The sequence below is a fragment of the Cimex lectularius genome, unplaced genomic scaffold (genome assembly GCF_000648675.2).
Source record: "Cimex lectularius strain Harlan isolate CLEC.00 unplaced genomic scaffold, Clec_2.1 scaffold292, whole genome shotgun sequence".
Classification (NCBI taxonomy): Eukaryota; Metazoa; Arthropoda; class Insecta; order Hemiptera; family Cimicidae; genus Cimex; species Cimex lectularius.
This window is the reverse complement of record NW_019394214.1, coordinates 175,332-194,879: the sequence shown is the minus strand read 5'-3', so window position 1 is coordinate 194,879 and position 19,548 is coordinate 175,332. Positions and strand designations below refer to the sequence as shown.

Here is a 19,548-nt window from a genome sequence, read left to right as displayed (position 1 = left end):
TTGGTAATTGAAATTATCCTTCTGATCTTCAAAATTGAACTAACTTTGGTAATTGAAATTATCCTTTTAATAATGTCAAATAATATTTGTTATTATAGTTTTATAATCTAATATTTACCCGTGTTTTTTATTTTGTCGTCTGTTTGTGGAATGATTTTTTTTTTTTAGTGGAATGGCCTAGTAATATCCTCATTGACCAATGTTGATTAAGATGGTACTATCACTTTCATTTTACACATGTATGTCAATTTATTTATTCCAGTTCGATCACTGGTTGAACTGATGGTTTATTTATTTTGAAAGGGGGAAAAAATTGAAATGATACGATTTTTCTCTTTTTCTTTTTTTTTCCGCGTCTCACTCGTCTCCAAACCAACACAGCGAACCGTGGCTCAATTAAAGCCCTCAGTGTCACATCCTTCTAAATGAGTTTATTTCAGTCGAGTTGAATTAACCTTACCGAGGTCGAGAAATTTGACACCATTTAATTAAAGGTGTTTTAATTACGCTTTAAATGACAAACAAAAGGGACAATTTAAGCGCGCAACTCGAAATTACTGATGTGTTCAGTTCAAGCAGTTCGTATTAGTTTTAGACTGTTATGATTCAGATGTCATGAAAATATCGTCTTTCTACCCATCATTTTATTAACATACGCATATTATATAATTATTTTGTTATTTCTAGTGTATTTTAAAAACATATCTCAATAAATGGAAAACAACTTCCATCAACTTTGTAATAAAATAGTTAAATGTTAACCCCAGTTGTTTAGATCAGAGCAAATATCTTGTTAATAAACAAACTATTCCCAACGTCATTTATTCATAGAAACATGCCTGGGGTGTCACTCAAAGTTATTTTTACGAGCCATGTTTTGTTCGATATTCCTCGGGGCGTAAATCAAAATAAAACTTTTTAACGACTAAAATTTGTCTTACAAAGAGAGACTTTTTAGAAATCGTTTTGGACAGCACCGAAGACAGGTCAGGAGTCAGTTCAATTAGAGGCGTGACAATATAGTCATGCTTAACCGACAATGGGTCCGTACCGCGCGGTACCACTTATCTTTTAGTACTGTAGCCTGCTTGTCTGTGTTAGAGTTGATATTGGGTGTTGGTCTGACAGGCGGTGATCTCATGCTGAACGAGCAAAAGATAACTTGCAGATTCCATCTTCACTCATAAGTTTAGCATTTCACCGATTCACAGACCAACAGCCATCAACAACTCTTACACCCTTATTGTTAAGAAGATTTCGTACGCTACAGACGCGATATTACACATGTGTTTAAACTTTAACGTTCTGTTATTGGTTTGTGTGCGGATATTTTGGTCCACGTTCACTCTGGGGGAGTGAATGTGACTAGACCCCTATGTTTCTATCGAGTGTTGTGTTTGTGTTAATTTATTGTAATAAATGTAATTTATTAGCGTGAAATAAAAGGGTTCTTTCTAACCCCGCTCCGAGGAATATTAAAGTACTCTGGGGTAAGTGTATGACGTCTCGAGAGTAAAAGTAATTTATTAGCGTGAAAGGAAGGTGTTGCTTATAACTCCGCCCCGAGGAATATCGAGTACTCTGGGGTGAGTGTGTGACGTCTGGAGAATAAAAGTAAGTTATTAGCGAGAGTGGAGAGGGTTCAACCCCGCCCCGAGAAATATCGAGTACTCTGGAGGAGTGAATGTGCCCAGACCTCTATGTTTCTATCGAGTGTTGTGTTTGTGTTAATTTATCGTAATAAATGTAATTTATTAGCGTGAAATGAAGGGGTTCCTTCTAACCCCGCTCCGAGGAATATTAAAGTACTCTGGGGTAAGTGTATGACGTTTCGAGAGTAAAAGTAATTTATTAGCGTGAAAGGAAGGGGTTGCTTATAAGCCCGCCCTTAGGAATAACGAGTACTCTGGGGGGGGGGTGAATGTGACCAGACATCTATGTTTGTGGTGATGTATATATATGTATTGTTTGTTTTGTTTTTATTCTGTATTTGACAACCCGAGGTACAAACGAGAGACAAGCATTGTAAAATGTCAACGTGGTATATATCTGAAATCAGAGAGTCAGTAACCAGATCGAGACGCTCAAATGGTTGCAGTTTAAAACAAAATATGCGCGAAAGAAAAGAAAAAGAAGGAAAACACGCAGAGGGCCAGCGATGACCTCAACTGTTTATTGGCCCATAAACTTATATTATTATATTTTGATTTACGACTTTACGATGAACTTTTTTTAACAACATTTTTCAAACAACAAGTTTTTTTGTTTTATTGCTAGATTTTAAATTTAAAAGAGCAGATTTGTGAGTTTATAGGATTTTTTTGCTATCGGAGGTTATATTTGAATTGTGGTCATAATTCTGTCCCTGATGGAGCTGATTCCATTTTTTCTTCTTTTCAGGTCAGAGACCATCTGTCAAAACGGTCCTTGGTCATCCAAGGCCATTGTGCGGCTGCCGGGAATCCGTTCAAATATCAGGTCCGAGGTTTTTCCCTTCACATTTCTCCTCCTGTACCAGCTGGCTAAGGAAACGGTCAATTTCCCTCTCTCAAATCATATCCGCCTGTGAAGCCATCACGTCCCGAAGGGGAAATTGGTTTAGGTGGTTTAGGAAAGGAAAAATTGAAAATTATCTTCTCGCATCAACAAATTCGTTGGGTCGCGTTTAATTTTTCTATATATATACGGTATTTCTCGTTTATTTACCAAGCAAAAAGCTTTAAAATTAAATATCTTGTACTTTCATGTTTACTTGTTTTCAACTTTAAACTTTTTATTTATTTATGATACTAATGCACGGGTTCTAAAAGAATATATTACGTAAATTTTGAATAACTTAAAATATAATTTTTTAAAATTTATTTTCTCTCTCAAATTATTTTTACATTATTGAAATCAAAGGTATCATAATTTTTTCTGTGAAATTTTAATCTAATAGATTCACTCGTACATTTAATGCAAGTTAATTTATAACCTAAGAACATTTTTTAATAATTTTTTCAAAATTGTATAAATATATATGTAATTTGAGTAATAAAAACTTGTTAGTAAAATTCACGGTTTATTTTGAGTGTTGATATTTGCAATTTTACCATTTTCAAACTTCGTAATTTCAACCGTGTCAAAGAAGCAGCTAAAACAAGGCATTTGTTTGCCAAGGGGTTTGTGAAAACTGTTCTGCATAAGAATGTCGGTAATTGTCCCCTCGGCGCTATACGGAGTTAGGCCAACTTAGAGCTAAAAACTACCGAGTTTTTTTGTGTTTGAATGTGGGTCGTTAAATAAATGAAGAGCGATAATGGCCCGTGGCTTTGTAATGTTCCCCGAGAGCTCGGTAAGCGATTCCTTTTGTGAATCTTTGTACGAGAGGCTGGGGAAAAAAGCCTAGGTACACTAACTCTCCATTACTGTCGCGAATTCTTGCCATTACTATAAATTCGAGGGAGCGGCTCCGCTTTGTCTTTCTACGGGTTTCTCGTGCGAAACTGTGAACAACGCCCAGTGACAATTTCATGCTAGGCCATTTCTAAACCTCGATCGGTATAGACACTCTGCCGAGAACGAGAAGCGCCTGAAGGTAACGACCCAAGATCAGAAGTGGTGAAAAGTGGTGGCGAGCATTTGCAGAGAACGTAGTTCGACTTTTCTCATTTTAGCCGAAGACTTACAAAAAGACATTAATGTACTATCATTTAACATTTGAATACATTTAATTTAATTTTCTCATTTTTTTTCGTCTATCCACAGTCACAGTTAAGCTACACTTTACGCCTTGAAGATGACCCGGATTATGGTCGGAACGTCGGCTAAAAAAATGAAAATGGGGTTTTTCGGAAATACATCTAATCTGACCGCTCCTCATTACATCAACCAGTTATTATTTATAAATAAACATAAACTCGTGAAAGCTGTTGTGTATATATTATTATTATTATTATTATTATACGTGACATATAATATTTAGTGGCCGTTAACTGACGATTATTTAGAGTCCGTGACTAGGCCTCATCTCACGATATCTAAACAATCATTTATAGATTACATCCATTTTTCCATAAAACAAAGGTCTACAGAAAAATCGCTGCTCTGCCGGGATTCAAACCAAGAATTGTGGCAAAATTTACTTAGACCACACGAACCCTAAAAACTTAAATCGCAACTCTCATCTATTTTACAACTAATATCCTAAATTCGCTAATTTTCGTGGTCAGCTTGACCAATTAATATCATTCAATTAATTAACGTTTTTAATTGAGATAAAAAAGTCAGTGTCACGAGCGGGATTCGAGCCCACGACCTTCGGCTTGAAAAGCCGCTACTCTACCACTTGAGCTGTCGTGACTTCGATCCACTCAGACACTAACTTCCCATCTCAACCCCACCTTTTCAATTTTCCCTCCTTTTTGCCATTTTTCAAATGTTCAAAATTCAAAAGGTGGAGTTGAGATGGGAAGTTAGTGCCCGAGTGGAACGAAATCACGATAGTTCAAGTGGTAGAGTAGCGGCGTATCAAGCCGAAGGTCGTGGGTTCGAATCCCGCTCGTGACACTGACTTTTTTATCTCAACTAAAAACGTTAAATAATTGAATAATATCCTAAATTTGAGTTAATTCTGACAATTTATCAGTTGCAATAGTTTTGAAAAATTATTTTAATGTACATAAAAACAAACGTTACAAACGTTAGGAAAATAAACCCACTTATTTCTTTCGTCGAACTTTAAAAAGGATTGAACTCCACACTCAACCCATCATTTATAATTTCTATTTAATAATAAATCCTTTTCATCAGATCTATGAAAGCGCGTCAGAACTGACGACATAGTGTGGATGAGTGGGGGAAGTAAAGGAGTGGGGGTTTATCCCAAAATAATATTATTTTACTTTCATTTTTTACATTTACATTTTCAATAATTTTAATTGAATTATTAGTATTAAAATATTTAAAATTGTGATTGATTATAAATGTTTAGATTTTATACATTTTTCATTGTGTGAAATATACTGTGCCCTTTGTTTCCTTCGTTCTCAATCTATAGGAAACCGGTGAATTCTAGTTTATCATAGTTTATCAAGAAGTTTGATAAACAAGAACTCACCGGTTTCTCTGATTGAATTTTTTCTACGGTTACAATGTACATCCAAAAACACTAAATGTGGCGCGATATTTTGTTAATTGGTGTTGGTGTCTCTTTTCCTTGTATGGAGAATCTGTCGGGGTTCTACCAATCTTCTTCAGATGGCTGTTCCGTCCTCAGAATGAAAGCAGTGTATGAATGTATTTGTGCGACTTAACGTATCTTATAAAATATATTTAATATTAGCTAGATTATATTTTGTATGCGTTGGGGGCTGAATGGCCTAACTGTCGACAGCCCTTGTGTCGATATATATTAATAAATTTACGTTTTTTAAAATTTTAATAACTTCAGCGTTCATCTTCACTCAATACAAGAAGGCTAGCATTATTATCTTCTTTACTATTATTTTATTTATTATTATTATTATACTATTACTATTATTATTTATTATTACTATTTCTCGAGGGTCAAAAGGAATCAGAAATATCCAAGGGCAGACAAATAAATTGGGACTATTTTAATTAATTAATTCCTAACACATTATTAAATTATATAAACATTATTTTTAAACAGTATATTTTAGCTAATTATTTTGTAAAAAAGTTTTAAAATATTCCCCAAAGGTAAGTAAACCATCACTTTTATTTTAATAGAGCGAACAAAAACAGACCACGTTCAAAACACCAACAGTCATTATAAACAACAACACGACAGAACTTTCCTAATTAAACAACTAAATTAAGCGAAGCAGAAATGGTTTTTAGTTGTAATTATCATATGTTTAACATATAATTACACATAAATGAAATGTGAGAATACAACCAATTATTTACTGTGGTTTATGGGTTATATTAAACTTATATAAATAAACAATAAGCTAAATAGTGTCTTGCTAGAACATTAGGTAGTTTTCAGGCAAGTTCTCTAGTAATAATATTCAGGAATACGAACTTCGCCTCCTACAATTTACATTAGGAATTACAGTTCTTACCAGGGTGCTGACCAAGCACTTTTATAGTTGACGTTGGTTTATTGAAATGCAGAAATGTTCATGATTAAAACAAGTTAAATTCACTAGTTTTCGTGGTCCGCTTGATCAATTACTATCGTTCAATTAATTAAGGTTTTTAGTTGAGATAAAAAAGTCATCGTCACGAGCGGGATTCGAACACACGATCTTCGACTAGATAGGCCGCTACTCTACCACTTAAGCTATCGTGACTTCGATCCCAATCCCACCTTTTGAATTTTCCCTCCTTTTTGCCATTTTTCAAATGTCGTGTAATCTATTTGATTCTCGGCGACAAATGAAATGGCCACGGAGAGCTTCAAGCAAATCAGTTATGGAATAGGTTTTCCGATTTCTTTTTCCAAAAATAATGGAAGGTTTTGTTAGCGAAATATTGGAAATTTAATACATTTTAAGAACTATTTTGGACAAATGCACTTGTCATCAGAAAGAATTTTTTTTTAAATCTTGACATAATTATTTTGGTTCTAATGGAGTTGAAAAACTTAAATAGTTACAATAATATATCTTCTTCGTGAAATCATCAAATTTTGTGCACGATTTAAAAAAACAAAAGGATAATTTCAATTACCAAAGTTAGTTCAATTTTGAAGATCAGAATCACCAAGCAAAGAGTGATAATATTATTAGATGATAAATTAAAAACAATACAATTTTAACGAATATTGCATAACGTTTCAATTAAAATTTAAACAGCGATTTTCCGTCACATTCATTGATTTAAATATTGTGAATTTTGTAAAGAAATTAAAAAATTAACAAAGGGAGGCAACGGATTCGGGTTCACGGATTTTATTACAATTTTTGTTTTCGTGATACTAGGAAATATTTCACATGAAATTCACTATTTTTCGTGATCCGCTTGACCAATCAATATCATTCAATTAATTAAGATTTTTAGTTGACATAAAAAAGTCAGTGTCACGAGCGGGATTCGAACCCACGACATTCGGCATGAAAAGCCGCTACTCTACCACTTGAGCTATCGCGACCCCGATCCACTCGGACACTAACTTCCCATCTCAACCCCACCTTTTGAATTTTCCCTCCTTTTTGCCATTTTTCATATGTGTAATCTATTTGACTCTCGGCGACAAATGAAATGGCCACGGAGAACTTTTGTGAAGTATACTTCATTTTCACTCATTAAATTCACTAGTTTTCGTGGTCCGCTTGACAAATTAATATCATTCAATTAATTAAGGTTTTTAGTTGAGATAAAAAGTCATTAAAACTATTGGGTTGTCCGGAAAATAATGCAGGATTTTGGTATTAAACAAAAAAAAAGAAACTAGTTACTTTAAAGCAATGTTCTTTAATCAAAANAGTGTTGACATTCATACAAATGAGTAATCCTGTAAACGTAAACAGAATATTTTATATAGATTTTTTTTAATGAAAACTTAAAATCCTGCATTATTTTCCGGACAACCCGATAGTCTGTTTACAATCTTGCCCAATCCGAACAATAACGGTACCGCAATAGTACTTTCTCTTTTATTACGTGGCGGTATTCGTTAGCTTTCTATGAGATACCAAAGATTTTTTAAAGTTCTTGTATGTACATTTCAGACTTTCGCATTTTTCCTCCAGGAGCATTGGTGAGCATTTATACCATATGCCTGTGGAATTTGTGTCCACTGGGTAGTCCTACTATCATTTTGATTAATTTTTTTCTCATTCTTATGTCCTCGAATATAATTTCATGCACTGGCCTTATACTTCCCAGGTTTGGACGGGTCTTTATTAAAGGTAACTTAGATGTTATATCGTTCATAGGTGTTCTGGTCGAATTTATTTACCACTTACTTAGCCAATTTATTGTACTCTTCGTTTTCTCTATATGTGCCCAAACAAGGACAATTTTGTCATTGTCAATTAATGTCTGACATGGTTTAGATGCAATCCACATGGTATTTGCTTTCAGGGTCGAGTAGCAGTCCGGATAGATGGCTAATCTTTTGAAACAGAATAAATTATAGTCTTTCGTCTATTCAAAAGACGCCAGCTCATCACCCACTTGGTTTTAGAGAAATCTGTACACAATTTTTATCAGCATTACTGGGTTTCTTAACAAATCTGAATTTTTGGATCAACAGGCATCCTATAACCATGTCTGTCTGAAGTTCCTTCCTAAGCTTTAATTGCTCCTGTTTAGGCGGATGTTGCCAAAGTATAATAATATGTCTATGGTCTAATTTGTTTTATAGAATTTAAATTGACAGAAGGACTTGATCTTCAAGTTCAAGGGCATCCTTTTTTCTACCTCCTATCTCATACTATCTCAACAAAACAATTTGCCATCCAGATATCGTATTCATGCTGATGTTCATCAGGGCAGTGTATTGGCTCCTATAATTTTCCATCTCATACGCAAACGACCATCTTTACTATGGCAAAACAGACAATTTCGTCAAGTAACTCCTATCTTTCGTCTCGAAACATGCATTATCAAATTACATTGCTGAATCCTTGGTGCAAAAAAATTGAAATCAAATGCAGAAAAATCTGCCCACAAAGTCTTCATTCATCATAAGAAAATTAGTTTTCTATTATGTTTTAGTACAGTTCTTTTTCCAACTAAGGACAAGAAGTGATACTTAGCTGTGTAATTAGTAAACATGGTAATCGACACACAAGGCTAAGAGTATTAGAACAGACGAAAAGATACAAAATCCTTTCATGGCTACTACACTAAATCCAACTTATCACCTCGCAGCAAAAGACTATTTTACACATACTAGAACTAATGTGGACGTATCGATTCTCAATTTTGTGTGAAAAACAAAAAATTGAAAAAAAAATGCATTTATTAATTAACTATCTTTTAAAGAAACTGCTCTAACTGAGCACCATCACTGGCTACATAAACCGAAGCTCTGGTCATCCAAGCTCTGCTTGTACAGTTCTTATGGAGGCGGTTTATAGGTTTAGGCAGTTTAAAGTTGTATTTTCTTTCAGATCGTGTCCCGGGATACTTCTGGGATACACGTTCCATAGACCTTATTTTTTAGGTCTTTCCACAGAAAAATAGTTCATCTGAGTTAGGTCCGGTGATCAAGGTAGCCACTGGAATAATCCTCGAATTTAATAACCCTCGCATTATATGCCAGACAACAATGTTGCTGAAAATCCAGCCGGCGTTGCAAAGCAACTTTTGCCTTTTGTCATTAAAACTATTTAATAAAATTTATATAATAATGGATGTAGTTCGCTTTGTTAAATATAATTAAATATAACAATCGGGGTAAGAAATAATTTTTTTATCTAATTAGTAAAACAAAAGTCGTAAAAATATTATTGGGCGAAGAAACTGACCACTGGCACTGGCAACATGATCCCGAAAACATTATTTTCAATATCCTTTAAAGTCTCAACAGATTACAAAAGAGAAGAAGAATTCAGAAGAACATAGGTGTAATGATATGGAAGAGAGATGGTTCCAGAACACATGAAAGAACAGGATCAGGCGTTTTTTTTACAAGCCCAAAATATGAGCAAACAAACTCATTAGGGAAGGACATCTTCGTCTTTCAAACTAAAATACTTGCCAGCAAGGTTTGTGTCTTAAAAAAACTCAAAAGTAGTTTCCCTGGTAAAAAATCCTCATAAGATTAGATAGCCATTCTAGTAAAGCATTAGCATGTAAAAAATAGTAATGTCTAAAACTCCTGGGGGCCGCGGTAGACGAGTGGTTAAGGCGTCAGACTCTCGGCTAGTGGATCCCGCGGTCATGGGTTCGATCTCCACCGTCGCCGCTGGACTTTTTTCGGACGCCTGAGGGGACAGGTGGCCGCAATTGAAAGAAATTGACACGGCACTCATCAATAGAAGAGGCGGGATCAGATTTCAGTGACTCTGAATTTGGTCCCAACCCGCTTCAAAAATGAGTTTTTTCGATGGAAGAACACCGGCACGAATTCACACTCGTGTTGCGAGCCTCCCAAAAAATGGAGCCAGGGATAAAGTACAATAAGCTGACCACAGCTGCAGTGCTCAGGGGGAACTCTTCCAGTTCCTGGTATCCATTGTTTAAAAAAAAATCTTGGGCACTAAAATACAAGGAAATTTAGAGTAAAATAATCACACACATTGGCACAGAGGAAGATATGCAAAACCATATATAGGCCATAAACCTATTTTTGGGATAACAAAAACAAACCCAGAATTCGCCATCATAGAATGGATCCCAAAACAGGCAAAAAGAGAAGTGGACAACCATAATGATGCAGTAAACTTATGCTAAAACACCACTTAACAAGACGGGCAAACTCCCTCTCCAGTTAGAGAGGGCTAAACTCTAACTATTTACCAGTCACTGGCATCTGAAATTACATCTACATAAAATGGGCATATTTAATGACGTCCTCGTTTGTAGGTTATGCAACGAAGAGGAAGAAACAGTCACCCATCTCATGTTTGAATCCGGATAAACCGCTCAATGGAAACAACCTGGGATACAAATAAAGACAGACCTAATACTTCTAAAGTAAATTGCACTGAACTAAGGAACTAGGAAGTACAATAAGTCGGAAATCTGCAGACGACACATTGAGGCATTGGCTAGATGAAAATCTTTTTTTAACGACCCGACAACTAGGGGAGAATTGGAAACCATAACGCGAAAGGAATTTAGCGTATCGTATCACAATTTTCTTTCACTTCTCTGTCGTCATTTTTACGATCCTTTTTTTATAGATCGGTAACAGATGATGAAAAATGGATCACATTCAAATCATAATCCACAAAATAGCTTATTGCCTACTCGGTCAACGGCATCCAATTGTTCCAAAACAACAAATGCACAAAAAAAAGAGCTGTGCATTTTTATGGGGCAGGTCCGGCCCCTTGCATTTTGAGCTTTTATCATAAGGGGAGAGGGTTGATAGTGACATGTACAGCCACCAGTTTAGACCTTTAAATAAAAAAAACTAAAAACTAAAAAAGCCGGATCTAACAGAAAAGGAGTATTCTTTCAATGCAACAACGTTGCTTTGAGGAACAAATTTAATATTACAATTACATTTAATATTACAAAATTAATATGATGTTTTTATTTGGAGGGGGGCCGGAAAATTTTATTACCCCAGGCAGAATGTATGCCTGGACATTTCACCTTGTGACTACTATTAAATTCGGTCATTACAAAATTTTTTAAAACGTGAAAACTTTGAAAAAATTGAAAGTGTCCAAACAGCAGTTTCTGGGCTAAAAAGATGGGAACTTTGATGCGAAAGGAATCGACTAGCTGAAAGGTGGCAATACTTAATTGCAAACAATAGACAATCCATCTCTGAATAGTACTGAACGTGTCAGGTATAAAACAATAAAATTTCAAAAAAGCCATTATTTTCTTGTCAACTCTATATATATCGCTTAGTGTAAATTATCGTATAGATTTGTAATATCTGATATGAGTCATTGAAATATAGGCTAAAATTGTCCACTTTCTTTGAATGCATAGAAGTTACAATTAACCATAAATGTACGAATATCCGTCCTTAAACATTTATAAACATGTTTTCTTTTTCTTCACTTTATTTTATTTTATCCTTCATTTTTTTAAATAAAACACGCCGTTTTTAAAATCTATCAGAATACACATAAAACATTTTGATTTTTAACTCAGTTATTTTGTTAATCCTACATGCGAATAGTTCAGATTTTATTTAGGTTTTTTTCCGGGATGGCTAGCTACTAGGGTTAGGCCAGCACTTCGCGTCTTCACCGCTTCGCTTTTTTCGAAAGAATTTAATCGACTCTCCCGTAGGAATTCTGACGAAAATACTGATTGAACTTCTGGGACTTGATTTCTACTCGTACAATGGGTGAAAAGACTCTAAAACTGATGCTTATCCCTTCAATCTTGGCTTTAGGGTATTAGATATTCCACTTAAAGCCCGCCCTTTGATGTACAGCTAAAAATCTTCTCAATTTTAAATTAAATAACCTTACTACCTACGCTTGTCCATCCCTCCTTACACTCTATAAACACGTATTCTAAAGCTAAACTAGTTTGGTGTGTCTGTGGAACTCTATATTCCTCACAGATACATATTGATAATATAATACACGAAATATTTACCCGTATCATAACGTAGAAATGTTCATTGAGAGAGTGCAGACTTCTCGTCGATACCGTATATATAGGATGTTTGATCACGGAGTTAGATGCGCCAGCTTGGTTGGGGACCAAAATCCAAATAAGAGCATTATGGATATACGTTGGATCCTAAAACTGAGGGGAGAATTGCTGAACCTTCGGCATATGCCGTATGATCTCCTCAGCCAACTGGAGTGTGAGGTATGCAATTACCGGGTAAAGGAAGACATATTCCATTTTGTCGCGGAATGCCTCATTCTGTCCCCCTATCGTTTGTCTGCGTTCGGCGAAAGAACCGTGTCAATGGACAGACATAAAACTGCACCTGGTCCGTTTTGGACGCACTTTGTCAATTATGCAAAAGCTTATCGAAGGCTAATAGTAAACGAATTTAACTAAGTAATTTTCTTTTCTTTTTCTCCTTTACTACTCATCTCTTTTCCCCCGCTTTTTCTCTTGGTATTTGGTACTTCTGTTTCTCCAGTCTCAGCTCCTGTTCATGGATTTTTATTTCTCAGTTTTTGCCCTTTTTTTAGTATTTTGTTATAGATATTACATTTAGCATACCAATGTATTTCTTTAGATTAATGCATTTGTACGTTTATTGTATAGGATTAGTTAATAATTAATCCGAACTCCGGCAGACAGTTACCTTGCCGAATTAAGTTTGTTTTCTTGTCTGAATTATCTGTAATTTTAATTTTTTTCATCTGTGCAATAAACTTATTATAATTATGCCAATATCTCACTGGCACTCTCAACACGACACGCAAGAATGGCACAATTACACAGAAGACAAACACTTTGAGTGAGTAGAAATACTTTGATTGAATATAAAAAATATATATTTTGCATTGTATAAATTCATTTTTTTCCACATCCTACATGTATTTGTTAAATGTCAACAATGTTTGTAAATCCCAGGCCCTGAAGGTGATCTCAATAAAGATCGAAACGTTGGCACGATAAAGAAATATTTTTCTGAAATCTACATCACACCAGACCGCATCTCACGATTTCTGAATAATTATCGATTAACGGTCACTAATCACCACACATTATTCAGAAATCGTGAAATACTTTGAATGAATATAAAAAATATATTTTGCATTGTATAAATTCATTTTTTTCCACATCCTACATGTATTTGTTAAATTTCAACAATGTTTGTAAATCCCAGGCCCTGAAGGTGATCTCAATAAAGATCGAAACGTTGGCACGATAAAGAAAATATTTTTCTGAAATCTACATCACACCAGACCGCATCTCACGATTTCTTAATAACCATCGACCGTCACTATTCACCACACACTTATAAATAATGAAATGGCTGTGCAATAATCATAATTTTCTATGAATCTTTAACGCTCTTTCGACCTCGAACTGTTTACCTACGTGCAATAATTCAGGAGGGTCTGTGAGTGATAAAGATCGAAACCTTGGCACGATAAAGAAAATATTTTTATGAAATCTACATCACACCAGACCGCATCTCACGATTTCTGAATAATTATCGATTAACGGTCACTAATCACCACACAAACATTATTATTATTAAAGTATAAATGTTAAAAGTTGCAAAGACAATAGAAAATTTGTGTATTGGGTTTCGTAGTGGTTTGTAATTGTGTATTTAATTTTTAAATAGGACAAACCTTGTGTAAAAGTCAGATAATAATTATAGTAAGTGGTAATAATAGTAAGCGACAATATGTAGAGGATCAGAAATGTTTATTTGTTACTTTTTTAAAAACTTTTTATTTGTTTTTTACAACTGCATTCTTCGTCGCAACAAGTAAAACAGATAGTATTTACATATAAACATATTAACGGTAGTATGAAAGCTTGAACAGTTACCATCCAGTGATGGTAGCCGTTAGTTAATCAACATGATGAGCGAGATGTACTCCATCGTAGGAGACCGATGTAAACTGTTAAGGTTGTCGCGGGGCCACCGACGCTTTAGTCTTCTAATGTGGTGGATGACAGGTTTTTGATGAAAGGGTTCGGATGATGGGGCAGTTTGGAATGGAAAGTTTTGAAGCGGGATTGAGGTAGCTCGGTAACAAAAGGGACATTTTGGTCGGTATGGATAGTGTGATTGAACAAAGGGGCGTTGACTATTGCTCTGAGGATTTTAGATTGAAGGGATTGGATTCCATTGAGGTTGGAACGCTTAGCAGTCCCGTAAAGTTCAAGTCCGTATGTCCATATGGGGGCCAGGCGGGTAGTGTAAAGTTTTCTTTTGTTTGTTAGTGAGAGTTTTGATCGTCTGTCGAGTAGTCGTTTAAGCATGAAAAATCGTATATTACAGTCTGTGCGCTTAAGTCGTGTATGGAGGTTCCACGTCAGTCGTTTGTCCATGTAGAGTCCGAGGTATCGTACATGGTTCGCAATTAGGATGGGAACGTTGTTGAGGTATACTGGTGGAAGAGTTTTCTTGTTTAGCGTAAATATTATGTTTGTTGATTTGGTTTCGTTGATCTTGATTCTCCACCGACGGAGCCAGCATTCTAGGATGTTTAGGTGATTTTGAAGATTAGTGGAAGCTGTGACGGGATCTTTATCAGGAGAAAGGATTGAGGTATCATCGGCAAAGGTGAAGGTGATAGTGTTAGGTTGCGTAGGTAGGTCGGAGGTATAAATTGAATAAAGGAAAGGATCGAGCACGCTGCCCTGTGGGACACCTGCTAGAATAGGATGAATAGGAGACATTGTCATACAAAGAGGTGCACTAAAATGGCTATGTAAAGGGTTTTTTTACGTCAACAGACGCACTTCAAGTTATGACGGCAGATACTAATTGACTTAGAACTCCATAAAAGAATAATTATAGTGAAAAAATTAAAGAATTAGAAAACGAAATTATAACAAAATGGCAAGCAAGATGGAGTGCAAGCATAAAAGGGCGAACTACTTATAAATTCTTGCCATGCCAAGAATCAAAAACGGGAATTTTATTCAACCAAATTATATTACTACCCAATTTTTAACAGGGCATGGAGAATTTAATAAATATTTATATAATTACAAATTAAAAAACACCAATTTATGCGAATGTGGGGAAATAGAAAGTGCTGAACATATTGTGACGAAATGCGAAATCTGTAACCATAAAAGAAAAATACTAGAAATGGAAATAAAAACAAAAATAGATTATGAAAGTAAATTGATAGAACTGACAAAGAACAAACACAATTATAAAGAATTTATAAAGTTTATAAAGTATGTCTATGAAAAAAAACTAAACACAGTTCACAAAATCAAATGAAAATCATAAATAATAAAAAATTCTCACAAGGGCTTTTAATTTTATGTATGTAAATAAACAACTTCAATGTACAAATTTAATTACTCTTAGTGAACTATTTATTTGAACTGATTGTGTAAATTATGAATGTATATAGTTAAATTATTTATTTAAAATGGTAGTTTAAAATAAATGTATATGGTTTAATCATGTATTTAAACTGGTAGTATTAAGTAGTTAAGTTTGTTATTTATAAGTTTTTATGATCACTATGTTAATTCCCTAGTCAATATAGTCATTTTATTAATAACTGTATGTGTATATAATCGAATTATTTAAATGAAATGTCTTTTATGTTATATATGTACATAGTTAAATTATATATTTGAGAAGTTATATTTAAAATTATAAATGTATATAGTCCGTTAAGGTTATTTAAGCAAGCATGTTTTAGTAAATTAAGTTATTTTGTTTTCATTATTCTCATGTTTATATGAGTATAAAATTGAATTACTTATATGAAATATCTAGTCTAAGTTATAATGTATATATTTAAATAATTTATATGAAATGTTTGTTTAAATTTATAAAGGTATATAGTCTAACGGGTTTATTGTAAGATCTATTTAACATGCTAATGTTTTTATTACTAGTTAAAATAGTCTATTTATGTTGTTTAAAAATGTTCTAACCGCCAAAAATTCTCTTTAAAAATTGTTATAAAACTTCTCAGGGGAAAAAAAATCCCTGTAAAACCAGCTCGCCGCCCAGCGGTTCATCCCGGAAACATTATAATATATTTATAATTATATCGACTAAAGATCTGTGTAAGGGGACCTGTTGTGATTGAAGAAAAAGTATTAATTTAGAAATTTATTAAAACAAATAATGTGATAAATAAAAAAATAAAAAAAAAGCAAACGCTGTAAGAGGTTTAAACCGAAAAACTGCAAAAACACAAATACAAATAGGATAGAAGACAATGCATTTTTGTGGGATACTTGGAAGTAACGAGCGTTAAGATAGGATTTTTGGATAAGGTAATAGGTTGCTGGTAGGATGTTCTAGTGCCATACTCGGTCAAAGGCTTGGCATTTGTTACTGCACATCCATTTTTCATTTATCTCATCTACAGGGTGAATTGCTACTGGTGCTACAAACTTCTCCAGTAGATTCTTCACCCTAAAATGAACAAAAAAGTTCATATTGTCCATGGTCCGATTCTCAACCATTTCAGAGTAATTTCGCTTTTTATCGATTTTGAAAGATATCACGTCCTGGCGTCGGAAAATCGTGATATCTTTTAATCTAAACATTTCTCTTAAAATCTATAAGCACCGTTGAAATCCCCGTTAATTTTTAGAGAGAATCAAAATCATAATTCCATTGAAATTTTTTAATTTAATTTAATGCCCATTTAGTATGTAATGCTTAAGAAGTTTACAAACAGCTAGAAGGTCAAGGAAGAAAGACCCAAACGTTTTGCCACCTTCATCTTCTTATTGAAAAATTAACGGGGATTTCAACGGTGCTTATAGATTTTAAGAGAAATGTTTAGATTAAAAGATATCACGATTTTCCGACGCCAGGACGTGATATCTTTCAAAATCGATAAAAAGCGAAATTACTCTGAAATGGTTGAGAATCGGACCATGGTCAATATGAACTTTTTTGTTCATTTTAGGGTCAAGAATCTACTGGTGAAGTTTGTAGCACGAGTAGCAAGTCACTCTCAAACATTAGCAATCCTTGAACCACCATTTTTTCTCTTTTTGTCATCAACATCTTGGTCTCACAACCACTAAATAAGAAAATGACGAGTGCGTTGGAAGCGTTATTAAATCAGGTAGTTTTCCTCAAATTTGCTGCCTTCTGAGACTAAAATTAGAAACTCTGGATTACTTTATACACTTTCCGATTTACACAATTTTCCACTCTTTTTGTAGTTCTGGCTGAAATAAAACACAAAAAATTAGCCCAAACATTTTGCCACCGTCATCTTCTTATTGAAAAATTAACGGGAATTTCAACGGTGCTATTAGATTTTCAGAGAAATGTTTAGATTAAAAGATATCACGATTTTCCGACGCCAGGACGTGATATCTTTCAAAATCGATAAAAAGCGAAATTACTCTGAAATGGTTGAGAATCGGACCATGGACAATATGAACTTTTTTGTTCATTTTAGAGTGAAGAATCTACTGGAGAAGTTTGTAGCACGAGTAGCAATTCACCCTGTATAGTTTCTCTCTCTTTCTCATTTTTTCAATCTCTCTCTCTCTCTCTTTCTCTCACACACACTTATCACTCACGTTAATAAATGCATTCATCCATGGTCTCATGAAACAGAAAAATCCTAACGTAATTTTGTGGGCCTGTAGGGTACTCTATGTTCGTCCACAACCAACCCACACATACTCAATAGTCACGCTAATAGATATGAACCTTCATTTCAGGAAGGAAAACCACGTGTGTAAAAGCATTGTATTTTCCATTCCTAGGAATAATAATATCATCCTACAACGGCGTTCGTACAACAGAGGACATATTTTGCTCTTTCTTCTTTTTCTTCTTCTTCAATACATTTGTAAGATTGTTTCTGTTGCTCTGAGTGTGTATGACTCTAGAGTTTGCCATGGCAGAAGTCGCACTATCATTCCTGTCCTAGAACGGTGTAGGTTTATTGATTTTCACATTAGTTTCGCATGCTTCTGTCCTAGAATACAGCCAACTGATTTATTTTTAACCTACTGTCTAATGGATCTATGGTCTCCTGATCGAACTTTATCAGCCCGTTTATCGGTTTACTTGTTTAAATAAATTCTTAAAAAAACTAAATCTCTTCTGGTCATTAAGTTAAAAAACAGATAATTATTTTTTAATGACAAAAAGTTACTCATTATTTACATTATTTATTTATACATTGTAATCCTCATTATGGATAATTTATGCTAAATATTTAATCAGTTTATAAATATTTAAAGCAAACTTGGGTAAATCTAATGTACACCTCGTTTTCTTCTAATCGGTTGCTGTTCGGATACGGAAGTGATTTATGGTGTTATGATGTTATTGACATAGAGGCTATTTATTATGCTCTATATCGATTTGGGATAAAACCAATCCGAAGTTGTTTAAACAAATAAAATGTTGTGTTGGTTACGAGCGTATGCTGCAATGATGGCATGCTATTTTTGGAAGTGAAATAATAATAATAAATAACAAAGAATATACTTTGATATTTCTTATTTATTTATTGACGATTTATGAACTTGAATCCAATGAGCACCAGAACTAACGATTCCCCTTATGCAAGGTGTCTTTTCTAATGTGCGTCAGCAGGTTTTCTCTATTTTATGAACATATAAACACACACACACACACACACATATATATATATATATATATATATATATATATATGTAAATCACAGTGACGTAACCTCAAGATTATCAGTTGAGATCACCTACGATTCTCCCTGGCGGACAGTAACAGAAAGTGAGGACCTAAGGTTTGATGCCATGCGAATGCGAAGGGACAGTGAGTCTCGCAGTTACGGGCAGAACAGAAACAAGTCAGGAAGCCGGGGAGTTTCGTCATCTTGAGACAACATCAGAAGTGGGATGGATTCAGCCCAAAGCAGTTAGTAGGGACATAAGAAGAAAGGTATGAAGATTTTATTAACCACGAACAACGCCAGAATGATAATGATTCTTGGAGAGCAATTGCCCAAGAACAATTGCGCACTATTCAAAGACTTTTGGAACTTGCGGGAAATGCTCCCACACTCTCTACCTTTCAACCTGCCGTTGTCTCTTTAAAATTATCAGAATTTGACCCTTTGTCTTCGGTCAGTGCTCGGGTCCGGTGTAACACGGTTGAAAAGGTTTTTTTAGTTTTTTTTTTTTTAAATGCTTCTCGTGTTGAACTGTCATGAAAAGGTCTCACTGTAACGTTCAAAGCCACGATTTCAAGTGATATAAAATGCCTCGGTGGTGTGTAATGAGGAGTCTTGAACAGAATTTCTCAGTACGCACAATGACATTTTCTCCAGTGTATGCTCAGTACGAATTGAATTCGAGCAG

At 34.5% G+C, this 19,548-nt stretch overlaps 2 non-coding genes across 2 annotated transcripts; both read right to left on the bottom strand.

Annotated features, from left to right (window-relative positions):
* Window positions 1-4,269: 4,269 nt before the first annotated feature.
* Trnae-uuc lies at window positions 4,270-4,342 on the bottom strand. The gene has a single exon. It is a non-coding gene; the product is annotated as a tRNA-Glu (tRNA).
* A 2,687-nt stretch (window positions 4,343-7,029) lies between these two features.
* Window positions 7,030-7,102, bottom strand: Trnae-uuc. The gene has a single exon. It is a non-coding gene; the product is annotated as a tRNA-Glu (tRNA).
* Window positions 7,103-19,548: the final 12,446 nt, after the last annotated feature.